The following is a 21,321-nucleotide window of genomic DNA, read 5'->3' on the forward strand; positions in this document are numbered from 1 at the left end:
AAAAAACGAACGAAAAAATAAAATAATTAAAAAGGATTTTCCAGCACAGTGCAACCATTAACTTATTAGCGAAACAGGAAAAAAGAACAAAAAAAAAGTTAAGCCGAAACTTACAAAAGAAAAACAATATTATAATATACACGACGGAAAAACTTCAATAGACTCTGTCTTAAACGAATGGAAGGTTTAGTCAAGTAAAAATTCTTCTATGAAAAGGATAAGAAAAGTGAAGAAAAAAAATTCTCCCTTGTAAATTGAAATACTTCAAAGACCATCTGGTGCTCTGTATTGCCCCATATAAATGAATGAATGTAATTTTCGAGACTTTAAAATGTCGAATACACGATTTTTTCTCTTCATTCCATCGTCTTCATCGTAGCTTTTCTTTTGTGACAAATTCTTTCCTTCTTCGTTTTTTTCTTATTATTTTCGTCTATCTAACTATTGTGTGTGTGAGAATGAATTTCATCGAGTACAGTGTGCCCTCTCCCTGCAACGAAAAACTGAAACAATTTCGGGAAATTCAAGTCAACTGAATTCAATAAAGAAGTACATTTTTCATTGTTGTGAGTTAGATGAATGCTTTTTTGTCGCCGAAAGATTTTCTTGTGACTAACTGGATTTGCTCTTTATATTTGACGAACGTTTTAAAATATTTAAAGAAGTAACTAACGATTATTGCTGTTCAAGACGGTATACGTGTTATACGCTGTCCACAGCTGTGCTTACGATATTAATTTCAAATTTTATTTTTAACTCGAAGTGACGCTAAGAAATACAACAAAAGAAGTAGGGTGTTATTTGGAATATGAAAAATGTTAACACAGTCATCCGGTTTAACCTGATCCATTTTTATACCTTCGACGCTCATAAATTTTAGTATTATTGTCAACGAAAACATGAATAATTTTGCCATAGAATAAAAACTGAATTCTTGAGAAATTACAGCGAAAAATGTTCCATCTCGTCCAGACGGATGAAACGACAGAGCCGACAAACATAAGCATTGACAACTGGCTGATATCGTTCTACGAGTCTAAATATACAAGTTCAAACTAAAGAAAAAGAAGATTTCGACTAATCGACACATTGATCAAACAAAGTAACAGATTACATTAAGTCTCTTGCCGTTTGTGAAAGTTGAAGAATCCTTGTCAAAGTATCACCGCACATAGGTTTCCCAATAGTTTTTCTGACTCACTCACAAACGGCTTATAATATGAAGTGACATTTTTCTTCAGTCGATCATCTTAGGATGGACGTCAAAGCTGTCTGAGACGCGCCGTTTAAGCCCCATATTAGTTCTGTGGGCAAAAATCTCGGGGAGATACATCCATAAAAATGTATGCTTGTTTTCACCAAATTTTTCAAAATTGTAGTTTATTTCACGAAACCTGAACCGATTTCACATTTTTTTTTGCTGAAAGCTATTGACAAGACGCGTAGTTTGACATCAATATGAGGTCATTGTAAAATGCGGTCTCGGGGAGATATGACCAAAAAGTGTTTGTTTGTATTCGACATTCCGAGATATTCTCAATAAATCTCAAATGATTTTTGTAAATTTGTCTTCCTGTAGATGTGAACGCTATAATTCCACAATTGCTCCAAATAACACGAAATTATTTTTTTTTTGAAGATTTTTGGTTCATTCTGCTTTGAAGTAAGGTAAAATCACCTCGACCCAAACGTTGCCGAAATTAATTTTTTTCAAATAAAAACTGAAGATCGGTGCCATTCGAAAGCTACAGCATATGACTTCACGAGAAAAATAACTTTGAGTCAATCAGGTTAGTTAAGTGGGTAAAGTAGGTGAAAACAGCTGCCCAGTAATGATAAAACCTCGAATTTTAACTCGTCGAGGTTATCTCGAAAAGTTTTGTAACCATTTTTTTAAACGGTTTTGAGCCAAAGCAACATTGCTGGCTATTAATGACCTCCGAAAAATATCACTTTTTTTAAACATATCTCCCTTAAATTTTGGGTTACCAACCTCATATTGGGCTTAAACTGCGTGTCTTAATTTACAACACGATGTACGACGACAAACATTATATGTTCCGCTTGCAGGTTAAGCACAAGTCACACTTCGCTGGCTAAAAATTCCAATTCTTGTTGGTATGAAAGCACTGTGTCTCCTGATTATTAGAAAATTTATAGACTGATGTACTACATAGAAAAATGTGTCAATCAGCACAAAATGCTCAAAACAAAGGTAATAAAAGATTTGGCAAGTATACTCGTGATATGCACTTAGCGAACATCTCAAGGAAAGACAAAGATAAACTAGCCAATGATTTCATTCTTGAAACATTTAGCCGTTCAAATGAAATGACTTTGTCCAACAGCATAACTTTCTCGTTGAGTATAAAAGAGGGTTAATCGGTAAGTATACAATGAAATTCCTATGTAAATTTCCATATTACAATCATTCATCAGTAAAACAATGTACAGGAACGATTTCAAGCTTAATTAGCTGTTAATTGTCTGAACAAACTTCATCACAATTATATTATGATGATCAAGTTTCTTTGTTGATAGGGTAGGTAGAGGTGCTGTGCAGTGTGTATAACCAAAACACAATATTGGAGTAGAGTTTATTTAAACATTCCACATAATTTCTATATAATTTTGCATGAATATCGCAAAGTATATGCATTGAATAAGAGTAAACTGAATGCTTGAATGAATACGTAACATAATAATATACTCCCAGCAGCTGGAATTATAACTTAAAAGCACACATAACATTGGCAAACATTATACGTATATTAAAGTGTGTAGTGTATGGCATTACATGTATCGTAGATAATATTCCACGATGGAAAACGAGTAAAACTTCCTCACACAGCCAATTGATCATCATATTATGGAATGTGTGTGTACGAATGTGTAACCATTTATGAGTGTGTGTACATATAAAAGAAGAGCGCGTTTGTAAGCCTAAGAAAACATCAAAAGTTTATAAAGGAAATTGCTGAAACACGTTTTTCTTTTGAACGCTAAATTACCGCTTATGTTTTTCATGCATACTTCATGATGGGAACATGCGAATAAATTTACTTTTTCATCAAACAAGAGATGTGCGCGTCTCAATATCTCACTCCTATCGTATTACCGATTCGCTTCGAATTCTTCAAATTATTTGAATATATTTGTAAGAAAGAAATTCCCATTCAATTTAGTAAATATTTTTTTAAATTAAGAAAGCCTGATCAAAAAACTCAAATAACCTTTAAGTGATGTTTATATCATCTGTTATCGAGAACGACGCGACGACAAAAATCAAAGATGAACTGCAGCTAACATCGTCTCATATATAGTAAAATGTAGATATGTTAAAACAAATTATGTAAAAGATTTAAATTGAATTGCTTCGATGTGATCGTAGGAAGGAATAGATCGATCTGAAAGATCAAAACAATATAATACATTTTTACCGAGCGAGGACACATTCCTTTCGTTTCATAAGATGATTGGTTTTTCTTTGATGGTTGAGACATTATACTAGGCCCCACCTTATGGGTGGGTCAAGTCCCTTGACTGTCTGATTTTCTCAATCAATTTTTGCGACATCGATTCTCATGCGATCGCAACCCTAAATATTCGTAACTTGGCAGTTGCGAAAATACGAAAATCTGCACCTGGGCGTTGATTTTCGTGAATTTAAGAATTCCAGTTGTCACCTTTACACGTTAAGAATTCTTAAATTCACGGCAATCGGCGCGCTACTTATTTTCTTATAAATTGCTTATTCCTTTTATTTTATTCAAAACAAAGTTTTAAAAAACAAGGCGAGCTATGCCTTACATTTTCAAACGATCTTAAGTGATATTGTCTGCTATAAACGGTGGTGAAAATATTTTCTTGCTTGAACAAAAATGAAACTCGTGTGGATTACGGCCCTCGCTTCGCTCTGGCTGCGAAGCACACACTCGTTCAATGTCTTTGCATATAAACAACTACCACAAAATCACTCAAAAAAATCTTTTCGAAATAACGTCTAGATTATTGCTCAAATACTTTCCATCGACGATCCTAGGCCTCAGGAATTTCAGTCCTCGTCGATTAAAAAAATTTTATGGAAATTTTTTTCTAGCATAGACAGCAAGAAATCACACATAAAAGTTTTTTTTGGAATAAATCACAGATTATTATTCCAGCATTTTCCATTAACGAACTTAACCCGCGTTATTTCAGTACTTAACGAATAAAATTTTTTTGGGAAGTCGAAAATTACTCCGTATGATAAGGAGACTATTATGGGACTCTTAATGTCAAAAGTAAAGGGACCCATAATGTCAAAATAAAGCAAAGTTGACGTTTTCGTGTTAGTGGTGTGTGTGATTTAATTTTTCAATGAATTTCGGGGCATAATTCCTCTAGGTAGTCTACCTCTATGACTATTATATAGACAGATAATCTAGTTATTTTTTTTTGAAATCCGTTGCGGATTACTTAAGTTATTGTGTTATCAAGCGACAAGAGATCACTCGTTCGTTGCAGCCCATCTTCGAACTTAGTCAAAGGCAGTCAATTTTCAGCATAAATTTGGTCAAAATCAAAATTTGGTCAATCAAAACTGGTTTTCCTTGTTCATACGGTTGAAGCTGCTACACGCATGATAGTGGTAAAACCTTATAAAGACGTATAAACGGTTCTGATTGTTTGTATGGATCAGCTGAAAAACAGCTGAAGCTAATTTATGCTGAAAATTGACTGCCTTTGACTGTAATTCCCCGTCGAATAAAAAAAAGTTTTTTGGAAATCCGTTAAGAATTACTCAAGTTGTCGTGTTATCAAGCGACAAGACAACAATTCTTTTGGGAATTCCTCAGAGATCTCCCGCCCGTTATAGCCCATCTTCGAACTTAACCTCAGGAATGTAATTCTCCGTCGAACAAAAAAAATTTTGGAAATCCATTGAAAATTACTTGAGTTATCGTGTTGTCAAGCGACAAGACAAAAATTCTTTTAGGAATATCTCAGAGATCACCCGTCCGTTATAATCCATCTTCGAACTTAACCTCAGGAATTTAATTACCCGTCGAATAAAAAAAAGTTTTTGGAAATCCATTGAGAATTAATCGAGTTATCGTGTTATCAAGGAATGAACAAAGTGTGACAAACATTTTCTGTATTTAAGGTTTTTGGTCATACATTCATGTATTTTCAATCATAGTAGTGAACATTGTGTGACAAACATTTTAGAGTGTTTATCATCCGTAAGACCCATGATTTTCAGTCAAGGGAATAAAAAGCTGGCATATGATGTATTTCGATATATAGAACAGATAGTTCGTACTAGAAGTATAGAGTACAGACAGAATGCAGAAGGAAAGATGCTTAATAAATGAACATTCTGGCTAAAGACAAAATTAAAAAATTAAAATGGAAGTCTATGCACCAAGTTAGTATGCTGCGTAATCGCAATCGTAAAACTAGGATATTCGCAGCACACTTTCATTTTGAAGGTAGACAGGGCTTTTTAGAAAAAAAAAACTAAATTCGAGCTAGGGCTCTTAGCACATTTTAAATTTAATTTCAATCAAGACTTCGCTAAGAAAAGTTATTCATTTTTACTAAAAATAGAGCTATATGAGGCAAAAGAAATTTAATTACCTAAGAGCTCACTTCAGCTACCACAACCATGCTAGACACATTTTTACTTTTAAACAAATTCCATAAGGTCTACTGACAATCAATTAAGTATATTAGTTTTTGAAGTAGTAGATTTTGATATAAGAACAACGTTATGTAGATTCAAGACACAGAAATTAGGGATTAAAATAGAAGAATCACCAAGCCAAGTACTGTTGACACATTGTATATTAAGAAAGTGCAGACAAGTGAAAGGAAGGCCGAAAATCATGTCAGACAAATTACGATAAAATCACAATAACTACTTTCCTCGGAATGTTTGCAATTTAGCTCAAAAAATGTGAAAATTGTCACCCAAAACAATGCCTCGGACAAAGCAAATATTGACAAACCCATCGTATGTGCAGAATTTCAGTTAACACACGAGTTATGAACAAGACTTTATGTACGGGAGTTGAATCTCCATTTCTGCAAATGTTACTTTTACGCACTAGTGCTAATTTGAAAATCCCTTTATGCTTTTTTCGATCGCGCTGTAAAAATGTTTGTTTTTTAGAATTCAAATGTATAAAAATTTCGGCATATTAATACGATGAAAAGCCCTAAATCCGCTCCCCAAGGAAAAGATTTCATGAAATTACAATTTAAGTTTTTATTTTATCTCCATTACTGAATTGATTACTAACGGAAATGTGTGGTGTATCTGAGAAATTATTTTCCAATTTAATCCAAATAGAACCAATAAACCATCAAAATTTAATATCCTGAAAACAGAAATTGTGTGTATGACAAACGGTTATAATGTACTTCACATGGATAAATTAATAGCTGATATATATAAATATATATATTTTCCTCTCTTATTTGTTTTTTTATATTTTATTTATTGCCTCAATAATACCTTCTTCATGCCAGTGTGTTTTTTCTCTCCACAGATATTTAGTTACCCCATTCCCCATGTCAATACACTTTATATACAATTTATATGGAAAAATATATAGGATAGGATTCAACAAATATTTGCCGAACGTGACTGTAAAATGTATTGCGACGAAAAGGAAAATGTTGCATAAATTTTAAACGTGTCAGCGATTCAATTTTTGGTTTTTGTGAAAAGATTACAATTGACGAACCATCATCAGCATTCGATGAAAAAGTCTTTTTTTGCGCCAGATTTGGTCGTTCATAAAATTAGTATTTGGAAATCGTTGGAAATATGGGGAATATTGTTCGTTCTTGTAATAATATTTCTGCAACGGCGCTGCGAAAACTGAACTTTTTCATGGGCGATTTGGGTGGCGATCGAAGGGTCTTTTCTTCTCTGGTTTTCTATGTTTTACTTTTCACCACTAGTGGTGAAATGAATTTTCATATATGCTTTTCGTCACTAGTGGTGAAATGGATTTACTTTTCACCACTCCTTCTGAACATCTGAACCATTAACCGTAAATAAAAATTCTGCGTAGAATTTTTGTTAAAAGCAGAGTTATGTTTTGCATTTCAAAAGTTCATTTTTCGCAGCTGAAGAAAGGTTGTAGAAAACGTTGTATGTAACACGTTGCGAAAGTGGTAGTTTTTGTCACATTTGTTACGTTTGCATAACTATTATTACTATTTTGTCAGTGTCGTAGAAACTGTTAACTTCTTTTCGAGATTAATTTAATAATGAGGAAGAAAGTCGAGTGACTGAATCAAACCTCCTTTAAAAAAAATTATTTAAGATCTCTTCATTTCGCAATATACGACAGTCCTAGCTGGAGTTCCTCACTATTATTGTCGTCCTTATCGTAAATATATGCATCAAGAACATTCGACGAGGTTTAATAACAAACTAATATGACTCACATTATGTGAGTCTGTTGTTAGGGTCGAACAGGCGCCACGTATTACGAAAATGTTCAGCGGTTTTGTGATTGAGATTGGTTAAATTGCATTTTCGGAGGTATTTTCAAAATAGATTGCAAGTCTGAGGGACTATTCATAAATGATGTCATTAAAAATATCATGGCTTATCCTTGTATCGCTTGCTTCATGAGACAAAACATAAACACTTCATACAAAAAGCATCTTTTGTCTCATGTTTTTGACATCATTTTTGAATGATGCCAAATGATTTAAAAAAAAAATAGTTGAAACTTTGACAAACTAATAAATTTAGTAAAGCAGAGATCATTATGGTCGTTGTGAACCATTCGTATTCGATTCGATTCGATTAGAGCTCTTACTATAATGACGTTGTATTTTAAAAATATTCATTAAGTCAAACTGTACATATCATCCAGAATATGACGGTCAATTTGTAGTAAAACAAATCACTATATACAATATTACATTGAGTGAATGAATACATAACAAAGAAAAAGAGGATTCAAATGACAAAGACATCTTACAGAAGAAACTTTTAAACATTTTTTTTGTCTTGTTATACATGCCAGTCAATAAGCTTTGCTTATTGAACCGAAATAAAAATGTTGTTTCAACAACTAACTTTCTTTGCTCAACATTTTATGAGTTATTCAAAAACTTTATCATTATTTTATACGTTCAAATTGATGGAAATGAAATTTTTAAACAAGTTCAGTGATTTAAGTAAAACTTTTTGTCTGTTTCGTGGAACTGTTTTTCCTTTGTTTCGGCTTGTTGTCATCTTTGATACCTTGAGCTTATTAATTCTCTTCGTCGAATTGATTTTGAATTTTTACGGAATTTATATATTTAACGGCACATCGCTAATAAGACAGTCAACGTGCTGTTGTTATTAGACTTACAGTTTAGAAAGTTTCTTTCAATTTTTTTTTCCAAGACCATAAAAATAATGATTTTATTGGCAATATAAATAGAATTTCACATAACTTAAAATATTTCCTCTGAAAAATAAAGTACTTTCGCCCATCCTCATTGTACTTGCCATATTGTGTACAATGCCATTTTTACGACATAATTAAAAGCAAACAAGACTTTATTTTACTAAAAGATTTTTCCATTCTCTTTTCCGTCGTTTCTGTCGTTTGCCTTTTATAGAATTTTTTTTGTCTTCTACTTGTGTGTCTTGCCATCTCCGCATAAGGTAAGTCATTTCATAGTATTTTTATGCAGTTTTTATAGCTCCTTTTAGCGAAAATGTTGTCTAAAAACATTTTACTTTATATGCTATAAGCTAAAATATTTCCTGTTTTTCCCATGGAAAATGTTGGTGCTCTCAACAAACAAGCTAGCCAACCAGACCTATACAATAATGATGTTCTTTTTTCGAGATGCAAAACCGAAGAAAAAAAAATTATCTGATGAAAAATCTGTCGAAACGTGGAAATAATATATGAACAGCCGAGCGTTCATTTTTCTTCTTCAACAAATAAGTAGTAGAGGACTACAATCATTATGTGGCGCGTCTATGGTAAATTATTTTTTTGATAGACGTAAGCACTTTTGAATTATTTGGAGTGAAAATTTTTAAACACCCCCGGTGTGGTACACTATATTTCGGATTTATGCTCATCACCAAAGCTTCAGTATTAGCTACATATAAACCCCAATCCAGCTTTATAACGAGTTACCAAATGAACATGATCATGGAACCGTGGTATATATTACAATGATGTAGAACGGTGATCGATACGGTGAAGTTTGTGAAGCAGGACTCGATAAGCAGTGGATCATCAACTGGTCATACGGAACGTTCACATAGATCAGTACAGTACATATTTACTCCACTCAAAACGTTTGGTGCTATTGGACCAGATAACCATCTTTTTTTAAAGTGTAAGAAATGTCTTGTTTAGGAACAGCGAACTACAGTGAACGACATCTCAAATGTCTCACTGTCATTTTTTTCAGAGAATGTCATTGTGAATTTGCAATGACACAATAAAGTTCTCATAAAAATTTGACAGTGAGACATTTGAGATGTCGTTCACTGTATGCTCGTCAGCGTCTCATAAAGCAAAATGGATGTTAGAACTAATGAAGTAAAAGAATTTGTATCGAATAGTCGAAACAATAGATGTAACCGATTTGATACCGTTCGTAATTCCCGCGGAGTTGTCAACTCCACAGAAATTTTTAAGCAATTGTAAGCTGTTAAGAGTCAATTCGCCAAAACTTCAACCAAGTTGTATGAAACATGAAAACAAGCCATCAGCGATTTTCGGCGGGTACACAGTAATCGATTCAGGTGATCCTCCTGAGTCATTTGCAACAACAAAAAATCCTCGAAATAATTATGTTTTCACGACGGAGATCATGTACTGCGTTTGGGTAACCAAAACAGTTTTGGTTGCATACCACCAAGAATACGTAACGCATTTATCTGAAATTATGGTCATTGGTAGAGGTGTTGACTCCGCATAAGCTGGCCTTTAATACGTTTCGAAATTTTTCGTGTATATGGTGCAGTAACTATTTTAGGGGGAAAAAATTCCAGAGTGTTTTCAAAAAGTTACAACGATAGACTTGAAAGATATGGGTGTCGTTGGGTAGGTTGTGACCTCTACTATCCATGACACCATAAACCTACCGCGGCACTACTTTCATTGAGTTTCAATTTTGATTGAAGTATACTAACACAAAAAATTCTGTAGAATTTCACTTTTCTTCGCGTCTATTTAAATTTTTCTGACGTATGAGACAATTTTAAATCAGGGTGCAGTTACTGCTACCTTACGCTTCGAGAAATTTCGTTTAGGGTCTGTAAAATTAAAAAAAAAAACAAAACCAACTGATTCAATTGTGTCATATGTTCCTCGGATGTCTATCGACTACCCAGTATGGCCAGTGCGGTACTGTATCAAGTGTTTACTGGCATATTATGATCATATTTTTTACGTTGGCCACTTACTGGAAGGATTTGGAACTATGTCAAATTTTTCGTATTCGTGAACTTGTGAATTTTTTTAAAATCCTTCCGGTAAGTGGCCAACGTACAAAATATGTTTGTAATATGCTAGTAAACACTTGATACAGTGCCGCACTGGCCGTACTGGGAAGTCGGGAGATACCCGAGGAACATATGACACAATTGAATCAGTTGGTATTGTTTCGAATTTTTTTGGCCCCAAACGAAATTTCTCGAAGCGTAAGGTGGCAGTAACTACAGCCCTGATTTAAAATTGTCTCATACGTCAGAAAAATTGAAATATAGGCGAATAAAAACGAATACCCATATCTTCCAAGTCTATCGTTGTAACTTTTTGAAAACACTCTGGAATTTTTTCCCCCTAAAATAGCATAATTTCAGATAAATGCGTTACGTATTTTTGGTGGTATGTTCAACCAAAACTGTTTTGGTCACCCTAGCGCAGTACATTTTTTCATGATTTCCGTCGTGAAAACATAATTATTTCGAGGATTTTTTGTTGTTGCAAATGACTCAGGAGGATCACCTGAATCGATTACAGTGTACCCGCCGAAAATCGCTGATGGCTTGTTTTTAAGTTGCTCGAAGTTTTGGCGAATTGACTCTTAACTTGATAAGAGTTGTTAAATCCTAAAAAGACGGTTGTTCTTGAAGAACTTAGGTAGTGACTGTATTACTGTCTAGCTTGGTAAATTAAGTTCATAATTAAAACTTTATCGACCAGTTAAAAGGGGAAAGATACAGGTCTTTGTGTCTTCTTGAAAAGCAACTCATACTGATGCCTATGAAGATTTAAATTTAGATTCAGCGAACTGCGGGGATTCGTTAAAATTTCGATTTTTGTAACCCACAGCTCCAAGCGATGTCATTTGTTTTTCCTTGGTTTTTTCTTCCTTCAGTTTTGTGGTTTGTGTACGCAATTTTCGGTTCATTTCACGGTTTTTGAATGTAAGTTGTAGGATCGGTATAGAGCATCCATCACTGATTATGGACTTGTAATATTGCGAGTAAAGTAACAAGTCAGTTTTATGTAGAGCCGTTTTTCTCTCACATTTTACCGTTTACATCTTTCCTAACTTTCGATTCACTAACTATGATTCCAAGGCGTTCCCATTACATCATTAAAACTAGGTCAGAACAATCTAAAATAAATAATTCAACCATCTACACTCTTCAACGTCCCCCCTCTATCCCAATGTAATTCGGCCGTTTCAATTCGATTTCATTCATTTTCGTTTAATTTTTTTTTAATTAACATTTTTCAAGCACCAGGGTACAACGTTTATAAAAATAATAAAAACGAAGGAAGAAAAAGATTTTGCCTACCCTCGTCATTAAAGTTTAATTTCCCTCAACCAAAAAAGTCTATATCTGGTGAATATATTCCACTATGTCGGGGATGATGATGATTTTTTTTTTGTTTTTTCAACGACCATAGATTTGGATGCATATTTTCACAGGGCCATAGCTATTGAATGATAGCTCTTTACTGTTGCTTTGCAGTACGATATGCTGTATGTAGTTTAGTTATATCAAGTTCTATAAAACGACAGACAATGGTTATGGAGCAATGTTGTTTGACTGATGCGTTATATAAACTACCAAGATGTACGTGGTTTATATATCAGAACGTTCAAGCATTGTATCTGTGTCTATATATATATTGTGTATCTAAGAGCAGGGTTTCGTAATTCGTCATGACGACTATTACAAGGGGATTATATCGATTTTATTATTGTATTACTAAGCTGATATATACGTATTAAAGTTGTTTCAAGTAGCCATTATTCCTCTACAGTGATACGGTTCAAGGGTAGATTTTTAGACTGTTGGAAGATCAGATGAATTTTATCTTAAACAAATATTTGTTTGGAATTTTGATTTGTATTTGGAAAACATTTTCTTTTTACTTTGCTATTAATAAATATTTTACTTTGTCAATAAACTCCGACGACGATACCAAAAATAAGAAAAAAAAATCGGAATTTCCAAAGGCGATACGAGAAAATCAGATGTTTGATGAGCGTTGTAATAAGAAAAATTTTTAAACTCCGATGAATTTGAAACAACACGCTCTGATATTGATAACGTTTTATAACACAGTCCATCTCTATTGGATTTTTACCTCTTTCTTGACAATGAAGATATTTTCAATACAAGGCACTCCAGATGAAAATGATGTTGCTGAATACAATTCTTCTGTGTTAACTTTTCACAGACGGCAAGCCGCGAGCGTATCAGAAGTTTTACTATCGGATCTAATACTTCATTTTATTTTCAAAAGACTGATTTCGAATCTTTTACTTCATTTTTTTGAACACGTTTTTTGCTATATATGACCGCATTAATCAGATCTTGTCGTTTAGTCCAGCAGTAATTATCGATAACAGATGATACCCGTTATTATTTCTATAAATTACACGCAATTCAATGTTAATTGCGAATTTTTAGAATGTCAGGCGTCCTACGACTTTCCCATGATCCTCGGATTCATAATCAAAAACTTCTGTTCTTATTTTCGTTCATCGCAATGAAATTAACAAGAAATCAAAGACAAGCTTAAAGCTCGTAAAAGCTCATTCTTGTTATGTAACGGAGATGACCAAAAGCTGTCATGGAGCAAGTATTTGTAATTGAATAAAACAGTGCCTGTTAGGCACTGCCTATTGCCTATGCCTACTACTTATTCAGATATTTTTCTTTAATTATTTTTCGCCTTCGGCTCAGCATACAAACTCCACACTCTTCAAAACAACGATTTTCCGCACAAGTTTGTATTGTTTCCACTGGAAATTTATTTGGTGAGTCGTACTAATCGTTGCACAAATTAATTGGTACAAGGATTGGATTCCAAATCAACGGTAAAATTCGTAGATTTTATTTTCAGTGTCATTATTGTTTCATGCCGTCTTCACCAACATCTTTTTCAAATTTAAAAAAAAGTTTTTTTTTTACAAATTCGGGAAATTTTGTAAATAGGTTTAAAAATTCGAGAAATACGGTGTTTTCGACAGCAAAAACAGTAATGAGCAACAAGTTTTTTATAACAAAGTGTGCGAACAAGACAAATAGTTGCGTCTCGCTTGTACCATTCTAATGCTCATTTAACTTAAACCGGGAACAGCTTACGATCCTGACGTCCTAGAATCTTATTTCTTCGCAAATTAGGGAGGAATATTATACGATTTGTGAAGGAAAAAATGTTAGCAAGCGATTTTAAAAAATATTCAACTAAATTTTCTACCTATGAAAAGACTTAAATTACCAGAATGCAAATGATTCACAAAATCTGACCTTGGCCTTGACGGTTAATAGTACACCTTTCGAAAGACGATGAAGATTTTTTGAGTGCATGAAAATGATTCAACCAAATTTAACTCACCCATTACATTGTCTAAACCCGTAACTTTTCTGCTGTTTTCTTCTTAGAGTTATTCAGTGGAACATTATCTTCAGCGTGCCGGTCTATACCACTGAACGTTTATAGATCTCGAGTAATATGCAAAAAGGGTCGATGAAAACCGATTTGTGAGGGTTTCATTAAATTCTCTGGAACGTAAAGATACAATCACAATTCGGATACAAGAAGGTTCAATTAGAGGACTCAAAAGATTCAAATGAATGTTGCTATTATGTTGCTCCAACATTCAGTAGTTTGGACTTCAAAGCAAATTCATGTTACATTGGACATTGCAAACATTCTTATGATTGCTTAAATCTAATAATATTGTCGTGAAGATCAACCACTTTATTCTGCAAAACATTTCTAGCCGAAATATGTAACAAGATCAAAGGACAAAGTTATTTGGAAATTGCATCCCAAAGTTGTTTTGTTAAACGAATGTAGATGGAACGCTTATTGTCTCGAGAACTCAAATATATTTACTGTTTAAGCAAAATTGCCCTTAGAATTTCAAAATTTAGTTTATTTCCTTGAAACACAAATATATAGCAATAGCACACTAACCATCAATTGAATTTCCCGACAAATTTCCTTTCAACAGTTTCGTTGATTTTTCTGGTTAAAAAGACAATTTTTATCCAACATATTGTTGTGTATACAGCACAACTTCGTCTTCAGCAGAATGAATGCTTCTAGAAAACGCAAGCGCGGAATTATGTACATAACTGGAGGAGTCATGAATTCGAGGAGAACGGGCTATTTAAACGCATGACTTTTTGCTGAATAAGGAGAAAAGTCTACACAAATGGTTTTTCCTCATGCATTTAAGGGATATCTATTTGGGGATGTGAAGTGATGAATGTTCATGTTTTCTGCTGTATATGTTTCTTATTTACAAATCGTATGTACAATGTACATTATATGTCCACTATTTTCCGAATTGGTGGTGATAGTTACACAAGATAAATTGTAAAGTATATGCAAGAGATGGGAACAAAATATTTTTCCAATGGCATCAGATCTAGAAAAAGTAGGAATACTTCTAAAGAATATATCCACTACCTTCTACTGCGTTTTAGGATCTACATTTTTCTCATGATTCCAGAGTTACCTCTCTTAATCAATATGTATCAAAAATTAACAGGGCGAAATCGCTATCCTCGTTATAATTTGTAAAATCAAAGTTAATAGGTCACGGACTATCGTAGATGTATTCTCTGGAAAAACCGAAAACTTTACTCATTGATTTGACCTCAAGATACATTTTGTCATCTCGCGTAGTAACTTGTTGCTAACTGTTGAACTTACGTTTATTGCTACATTAATAAATCCACCTAGAAATACATCTAAATTTATTGTTACACTTACGGATATTGCTGCTTCTGTCGGTATGCCATCTCCTCAACACCATAAGGACTGCCGCTGATGCTGCCATCTTAATGAGATGTCAAATAACTATTAACGACGAGCTTTTATATTCGTTCGAAAGTTTCGAATTCAAATTGTCTTTAATTCGGAAACATGCAAACTTTAGTGGGAATTTTTACTATTTGAAAAAAGTGAGCCTTGGAAAATATTTATGTATGTCACCAGTCGCTTACAGCGAAAAATTCGTCTTAGTTTAACTTTTCCATGTTTTTATCCATTATTTGAAATTTATGATGAGATAGCCGGCCAACAGCGTTTTCATAATAGTTTGGCTATTTGCAGACACCTGTAAATAGTATTTCTTTTTACAAAAGCTATTCGCAGGTGCCGGCGAATCGCATTCTTATCACGAAACATAAGCGACTGGTGATTCATTTTGAATGGGACAAATTGCTGTTCAAATTTCAGTGTTGATCAAGAGATAGTCGATCATCATTCTTAGGGGTTGATGTGAAACATAGATTTGTCTGGATACGGCATTGTAAGAAGTTCCGAAATCACGGGATTCAATGAAATTTTGTTTTTATACATTCGATTTGTGAAAACTTGTTCAGGTTCACACACCTTTAAAATGTACGGTTGAAAACTACTCAATACTTAATTACATGTTTCAATGCGTTCCCAGGATGCGGCACTGTAAAGTCGCGGGCATTGTTATTGTAACCAGACATCAATATTTTGCCATCGTTAAATATGATAACTACCACTCACTCCAGTAGCTGTTATATACATATCACATATATTACTGGGCTCAAACTACCCACCGGGGCTTTACGAATTCATTCCCAAATTGTAAATGTAATATCCGAGAAATTCTATAACAATTTTCATTAAAATCAGAAATTTACAATTTTCCATACATCACTTGAACCGATGAAAATTGTGCTGCTAAATTGAGGAGAAAATAGTAACCGAAACATGTATCAATGTATCATCCTATTTGAAAATCGGGAATACAAAATGACATTTAAATCTAATTTCATGTACGTATATATATATATCACCTCTCTACTATCAGTAGGCTGCTAGGCAAAAAAAAAGAAATTGTGTACGTTATATAAGCAAATCTTTCCTATGAAAATATGTGAGAAGAATTTTGAACTTAATTTTGTTTTTCCGTTCGAATGCCGTCAAAGGACTCATGTGAAATACATGCATGTACTGTGCATGGGTGCTTGCTTATGTGATCATTTGTGAACAAAGCCGTAGATGTAGAATGTAGATGTTTGGAAATTTTTCTTAAATCGATTGTGGAATTTTCATAAGCCTATGCCAATGCTTCCATCTATATATATGTATATTATATTGTCTCATATTACATCTAACGAATTGATATAAATCTATTAACACTACAAGGTTTATCAAGCAAATGTTTTAGTTGTTCTAGCCGGTCCAGAGTGTTCTCATTTTTATATTTGGCTAGCTTTAGCAGAATTAGGTCACTGGTATTATGTGGCTAAACACATGTTTTCAATTTGTAGATATACTAAGAAACATTTTGAAAATTAGCAGAACATTATTACCAGATTCAGTGATATGATAAAACAAATGAAGTAAAAGATTTATCGGAAGTACTCAGTCTAATCAAGTCACAGATCCGATGACTATCATATATATGCAGTCTGTGAGAGAATAATCGTACCAAACAACTTTTATTCCATTCAGATACGCTGGCTCATAACGATAACGTAAAGAACAACATCCTGTAAGTTACTTTTTAATTTATTTAACAGAAAATCAAATCAAACATTTCGCAACCATATCATTATAGTTTAATGTGCATTTTCTTCGGTATTCTGTTCCGCAAAAGGGGAGTGTGTACACAAGTGTTTCTCCGTGTAAAGAAAACTGAATTTTCGTAATGAATATTCATTGGAATGCCTTGTTCCGGATCAACTTATTTGCTAATGTGTTTTACCCCACTATTATTAACATAAAGTTGATTTAACTCTCTTCACAAGTGATTGAAAAAATACTTTCCCATGTGCATGTAACAGTTATTTGTGCATCAAGTACGGTTTGAAGGCATTACAATATGTGAAATTTGTCAGGAGACAGGCATGTATCTCTCTGTGTTTGTGATAAAATTGAGAGAAAAAAGGAGAAAGGTCAACTGAAAATCCTAGGTGTACTTATTCTATGAGTCGTGACATTAGACGAGACCAAAATGTCGTAGAATCTCAGGTCAAAGGGATTTGTTACGTAAGTCCTCTAAGAAAACCTCACGTTTCTTACAAAATATTAGATTTGAAGCTTGAAGGAAACAGTCAACGAATAACGCACCTATAAAACTGCTACGATTACCTAATAATTCTAAAAATTAATTCAAACGGATACAACTTCTTATATCAAATTTACTTTACAAACATTGTGCCCTTACTGCAGATATGTAAGTAACGTTTCCACGTATACGTATACACCGAGTTAAACCCAGATAGAGTTCAATGTTACCAACACGAAGTATTTCTGCATTTACTTTCGAATAATATTGCGAAAGTGAAAAACACCTTGTCTGATGGTTGTTTGTCAAAAGAAATAAAACAATTTATGGTTCTAATGTATTCAGCATTCTAAAACATGGAAAAAGCATGAAATTGTAGCGCACGCAATATTTAATTCATAAACTTAAACAACAATAAATTTTCGGGCGATAAAACTGAAACACAACGAAAAACACAATCCGCACAGAATCAGAAATTAAAATTTATTATGCATTCTCTTGTTAAGAACTTTTTTTTTGTTAGTGACAAAATGGAAATAATAAATTGAATAAACCTGTCAGGTATGTATGTTGTGCATGGTAAAATACAAATGCTTAAATCAATAAATTTATTGCACATTAGAAGTGCAAGGAAAATGTATTCCATTAAGGTACCATAATGGCTTCAGAATCTAAATTTATAAAATCCAAACAAAATGCACAACCAGCTTCCTGCTCCTATTTTTTTCTTCCATTTTTTTTATAACAATGTCAGATTTTCTTTGAAGAATATTTTCTCGGTTACTCGAAAATTGAATTCGATGAAAGCTTTTGTAAGTTACTAAAAGCAACAGTGGATTCAATTATACCCATTGCATGGTCTTGTTACATTGTAAGACTCGTACGGGTGAAATATAAGTTTTCTCTTTTTTTTGCATTGCAACTAGTCGCACACCTCACTCCATCAATACACGACTAAGTGCAACATTATCGAAGATTCTTTCTATAAAAACATTATTTTTTGCTTGGAGGATTCGTGAAAGCCATTACAAACCCCAAATGTGTACGCATCACGGTACTCACAGTATCTGTTACTTCTCTTGATTCAAAGTAATTTCTGTGGTAACTTAGTTTTGACACATATTTTGTAAAAATGACACCGTTACATGATTAGGTTGATGTTTTCGATCAGATTCAGGCCATTCCAGTTTACTTCAGGTTTAACTGAACCTAAGCTTTACCTAAACCTGAATATAAGATGTCGCGTTTATCTTGAATTTGACCTGTTTGGATCAGGCTTTTCTTATTTCAGGTTCAGGTCAACTTGAACCGGTCTAACCTGATTTAAATCATGTTTTCTCATATCAGGATCAGGTCAGGGTAAACCAGACATGTGCGGAGCATTTAGAAGATGATTGCATTGACTGAGATCAATCATAAACTGCATTAGAGAAATGATTCACCAAATAAGAGAAATAACCAACCCTCGTAATATACACAGTGAACGTCATTTTAATTGAGACATGAATTTGCTTCAGGCATTTTTCAGGAAGTCCTATCATTTCATACAAACGAAACTGCTCACACGTTTGTTTGTATGAGTGACCAGTTGATAAACAACTGAAGAAATTTCACTTACGTCGACAGTAATTACGAAATGAAAATGAGACGCACTTAACACAAATGTCACTCATTTTGATACATGTCTTCACCACACATAGGTCAATAGGTCAGTTAATTGGGTGTTGACATATTATACAGATTACTGACAATAGTAAAAACTGTTCGGACATCAAAATCTGTCATATTGTAGGGATCAAGAGGCTGACATCCACAGATATCTTTGCTCACCTGGATACTAAATATCAAGTTATCACCCCTGTGTTATTATATACTATAAGCTAAGCAGTTTAATCTGTCACAGACGGCAAGCGTATTAACAGTTTTACTCTTCAAACTATTAGAACTATTACTTCATTCGAAAATTTTCAGAGATTGACTTCAGAAATCTTTTACTTCATTTGTTGTGAACACGCTTTTTGCTACATAAAGCCTAATTAGTCAGAGCTTGTCGCTTATGATTGCTGTTGTGGTCGATAACAGATGACAGCCGTCTGTAACAGGTGAACAATATGGAACAGCGAAAACGATTGCTGGATGCTTTTTTACATCGACAAATTTCTAATAATTTTGCTTTGGAGTGCACATTTCCATCCAACCATCCAACACCCATACATACATTCCAAACAGTACATATATAACCACATCTTTCCAAGCAATAGCACATAAAACCGTTGACTACCCTCGTTTCACTCATAGTTTGATCTGATATATTTGATTGTACAATACACTCTTTAGCCTTCGGAGATTTTCTGTATAACATATAGGATTGTTTATACACGTGGATAGTTACATCAAACGCTGGAAAGTACCCTCAAAACGTTTCGGCTATCTCGGAACAAATTACATCATACACAAAGGCGAGATGCGTGTCGCTGTATACGTATATAATCTATCCAATCCACATGAAACGAAACCAAAAATTGCAAACTGGAAAAGTTCACGTCATTTTCGCTAGTGTTGTTTTCATTCGTGTGTGTGCGTCACGTTTTTCTGTGGTCGTGTCCGTTGTATGTTTCGTGTTAGATTTATTTGAAGTTTTTGTAATTATAGTAGATGTCCATCATTTAGTTATAGACAATAAATCTTTTACTTCTTTTGTTTGAAGTTCGTAATTTGAGGAATCTAATAATATTTTGTGCTTCGTAAATTTTACTTTATAAGTATACTCCGAAAAAGTAAAGTTTGCAGCCAAAGCGAAGCGAGGTATTTTCCACCCGAAGTGAGCACAACGTTTTCTACATAATCTACATGCTTCAAAGATGAAAGTGTTTGTAAAGGTGTATATAACCTCAGGTTATTAACCTGTATGAAATGATAGATCTTCCATTCATCTGCTTATAATTTCCATTCGTTCACTCATATTTTCAACTCATTCGCTCATATTTTTCCTTCATTTAATCACATTTTCCCGTCATTCGCTCCAATGGCGAATACAGTCGGTCCCACCATTCGCTCTTGTTGTTTCCCCCTCGTTCGCAAGTCAGTTACAAAAAGCTTTTTTTTCGTTAGTTTTTCGAATAAAACGTTGTATGCAACTTTGTGATAATTACTTTTTTAGGCTCACGAAGTGTATTGTCTACGAGTGATCCATACATCTATTGCCTAAATAGCATTTATCTTCGGTGGTATAAATGAACATTTATGCTTACCATGAGCACCCGAAAGTCATCTGACCACTCTGAGAGCACAAACTACCATGGAAAAGAGTATGCTGGGAAGTTCACTCAGAAACAAGATGACAAATCAATAGATTAGACAACAAGCAAAGATCGTTCATTTCATGGTACGAATAGCGTTGAAATGGAACTAGGACACAGGTGTCCCCTAAACTTGCCATATCAATTTTTCGTGCAATCACTGACAAAAACATACTTTTGTCTGAAATGTGCCATGCTGTTAAACTTCAGACGTTTTGACATTGTCTCAAATGTTGTGACAGTATCAGAAGTGTGAAATCCGTCTTAGAATCGATATTTGCGCGAATTGTGGCAGCAAATCCTCGTAGGGGCCCATACTAAATTTATATAATGTGTGGTGGTATGTTTAACCTTTATTATCGGTGCTATATTCAATTACGCGACGCTATTTTCATTATTGTTATTATATATAACGCCTCCATAACAGTTCTGTTGGTTGGAACTTATAAAAAAACGGGGCATAAGTAAAATTAATGCGATAATAACGTGGATTAAAGAAAACTTTTAACCGAAGCGA

General features: G+C 33.8%; 1 long non-coding RNA gene across 1 annotated transcript; it reads left to right on the top strand.

The window, feature by feature from the left end:
- The first annotated feature begins 867 nt into the window (after window positions 1-867).
- Window positions 868-19,606, top strand: LOC119080827. Its single transcript, XR_005088386.1, has 3 exons — window positions 868-879; window positions 17,343-17,346; window positions 19,477-19,606. It is a non-coding gene; the product is annotated as an uncharacterized LOC119080827 (long non-coding RNA).
- Window positions 19,607-21,321: the final 1,715 nt, after the last annotated feature.

The sequence above is a fragment of the Bradysia coprophila genome, unplaced genomic scaffold (genome assembly GCF_014529535.1).
Source record: "Bradysia coprophila strain Holo2 unplaced genomic scaffold, BU_Bcop_v1 contig_350, whole genome shotgun sequence".
Lineage (NCBI taxonomy): Eukaryota > Metazoa > Arthropoda > Insecta > Diptera > Sciaridae > Bradysia > Bradysia coprophila.